The 3,326-nt window shown below is 39.7% G+C and overlaps 1 pseudogene; it reads right to left on the minus strand.

The window, feature by feature from the left end:
• On the minus strand, window positions 1-66 carry LOC115030682 (annotated as a pseudogene).
• Between the last annotated feature and the right edge of the window lie 3,260 nt (window positions 67-3,326).

Here is a 3,326-nt window from a genome sequence, read left to right on the forward strand (position 1 = left end):
GCAGGGGCCATGCTAATCTTCTCTGTATCGTTCCAATTTTAGTATATGTGCTGCCGAAGCAAGCACGAATCAAAGGTTTCTTCAACATCTAATGAAAATACCATGTGATTTTTTTTCCCTTCCAGTTTGTTTATATATAAGATTACATGGATGGAATTTCCTACGTTGCCCTATCCCTGCAGCTCTCGAATGAAGTCTACTTGATCATGGTTGACAACATTTTTGATGTGCTTTGGATTCCATTTGTAAGTATTATATTAAGTATTTTTGCATCAATGCATAAAAGAAATTGGCCTGAAATTCTTTCTTTATTGAATCTCTGTGTAGTTTAGGTATCAGGGTGATTGTGGCCTCATGGAATAGATTTGGCAATGTTTCTTCTGTTTCTATTTTGTATTAACTCTTGTTTGAAAGTCTTGTATAATTTTGCACTAAAACCATCTGGCTTTGACCTATTTTTGTTGTTGTTGTTGAAGGTGTTGTTGTTGTTGATGGGAAACTTTTGATGACTGCTTCTAATTTTCTTATGTGTTATAGGATTATTCAAATTGCTTAACTGGTCTTGATTTAGTTTTGGCAAGGAATCTATCAAAATAATCTTATTTTAAAATTATATTTTCTTTATTTATATTTCAAATGTTATACCCTTTCCTGATTTCCTCTCTGAAAACCCCCTATCCCACCCCCCTTCCCCATGCTCACCAACCCACCAACTCCCCCTTCCCTCTCCTGGCATTCCCCTACACTGGAACATTGAGCCTTCCCAGGATCAAGCACCTCTCCTCCCACTGATGTCCAAGAAGGCCATCCTCTGCAACATATGTAGATAGAGCCATGGGTCCCTCCACATATACTCTTTGGTTGGTGGTTTAGTGCCTGGGAGCTCTGGGGGTACTGGTTGGTTCACATTGTTATGCCTCCTATGGGGCTGCAAACCCCTTTAGCTCCTTCAGTCTTTTTTCTAGCTCCTCCATTGGGGACCTGTGCTCAGTCCAATAGTTGGCTAAGAGCATCCACCTCTGTATATGTCAGGCTCTGGCAGAACCTCTCAGGAGACAGCTATATCACGCTCCTGTCAGCAAGCACTTCTTGACATCCTCAATAGTGCCTGGGTTTGGTAACTGTATATGGGATGGATCCTCATGTAGGCCAGTCTCTGTATGGCCTTTCCTTCAGTATCTGCTCCACACTTTGTCTCTGTATCTCCTCCCATGGGTATTTTGTTTCACCTTTCTAGGACATACAATCATACCCTTTGGTATTTTTTCTTCTTGAGCATCATGTGGTCTGTGAATTGAATTTTGGGTATTCCCAGCTTCTGGGCTAATATGGACACTGTCAGTAACCAACAGATTAGGAAAAGATCTTTACCAGCCCTCCATCTGATAGAGAGCTAATATCCAATATATACAAAGAACTCAAGAAGTTAGACTCCAGAGAAATAACCCTATCAAAAATGGCGTACAGAGCTAAACAAAGAATTCTCATCTGAGGAATACCAAATGGCTGAGAAGCACCTAAAGAAATGCTCAACACCCTTAGTCATCAGGGAAATGCAAAATATCTGTGATATAACATAATTGTACAAAATTGTACAAAAATAGAAGTGAGTGGTCGATAATTTTACAAGATAAGTATTACACATCTATTATTTAGACCAGTCTCAAAATTAAAACATTTTTCTGCCAGTAAAACTGCATAGGAAAAGAAGTTCGATTGCATTTATATACAGATGCCAGTAAATAATATTATATTGTAAGAAAGTTTAGAGTAAGTGAAAAATTGTATTTACTTAAAAGCACCATTTTACCTAGTCTTAATTTTTAATCATGATTTCAAACGTTAGAAATCTCATTCACATTGATTAACTGTATTAAAAAAATTAAATGAGCTATTCTTTTTAGAATGCTTACCTATATTTTATAACATATTTTCATTACTACATCTTCTCAAATATATATAATAAATAATGAAATCTTCCCAAATATCCATAATTTCCCTCAAATTCTAGGCCTCCCACCAGATGCTTAAGTGGATTCAAGAGTTCAATCAGTTTGACCCTTTTTGGCAGATGAATTAGTAGATACATATTACCTCATCAAACAGCAAACCCAACGTGAGAAAACACATAAGCCCCTGTTAAGGATAGCCTTGTTGTTCCGTCTGGCATGGCCTTGGTAGAGACAGAAGGATGGGGTTCTTGCCTCTGAGACAGTGCCAGCAGGTGTGAACTGCCTTGAGTGTTGATGGCTGCTGGGGGAATAAGGCTTATTTGTATAGTAATGTATGTATTTTATGTTTGTCCTTCAAAGAATGTACTCCCTGTTAATGTTAATGACTCCATGATAATCGGAAACATCACAAGTTCAAGAGTTAAGGGTTTGGATAATGTCTCAAAATGGTAAATGCTAGGACCTTCAGGACAGCCCTTAAAGCTGTGGAAAAGAACTCTAAGAACATGGGTTAAAAAATACATAATTTCTCAAAAAATATAAGGATGCAATTGAGAGGCCAAATGTTTTAAATTCAAACTTCATTTTAGAGAACCTGATCTAAGTTTGAACTCAGATAAAGTAACAGGCCAGTACCTAGCATTACTTCCCAAGTTACACCCAGCAAAACCAGAACCTAGCTCCAGTTTCTAGGCTCACGCCCAACAAGACCATCACCTCTGAGTTATTACCTCAACAGATCTGCACTCTCAGGTTACAAGCCCACCCCTTGACTCATGACCAGAATGCAGAAGGAAGCAGAAATTTATGATATGTCTCCTAGCACTAACCACTTAGGTTAAAGGCCATGGTAACTCTCCAATTAGATGCTTAAACACACACACACACACAAACACACATATGCATGCACTTGTAGCTTTCTGTAAAGCCTTGCCACGTAGATATTTGGGGCTCTTCTCTCCAATAAAAACTATTCTGCCTGTCTGCAGTGAATTGAAAGAGAGGCACAAGCAGGCTGAAATACAAGAAGACCCTGCTGTGAGTTGCACCAGATCTGGTCCTGTTGGTGGGGGGTTACAGAGGGTGGTGGGGAGGAGAGGAGGGAGTGGAGGTGGTGATTGCTGACCCTTCTTTGGTACTACACAATATGAATTGTATAAGGGAGTTCACAGATCTAAAGGAAAAGAGACAGATACACTAGGAGGTAACTTGTCAGAAAGATACTATTGAAGGAGATTAAGAGATTTAGGGAACCGGGGTAGCTAGGGCGCAGGGTCGGCTGACACTCGCCAGCTACCCACAACACCCACCACAGGATCTTAAGACTTCTGGTGAGTGGAACACAGCTTCTGCTCCAATCCAATTGCGTGCGGA

This window comes from Mus caroli, chromosome 3 (genome assembly GCF_900094665.2).
Source record: "Mus caroli chromosome 3, CAROLI_EIJ_v1.1, whole genome shotgun sequence".
In the NCBI taxonomy this organism is placed as follows: Eukaryota; Metazoa; Chordata; class Mammalia; order Rodentia; family Muridae; genus Mus; species Mus caroli.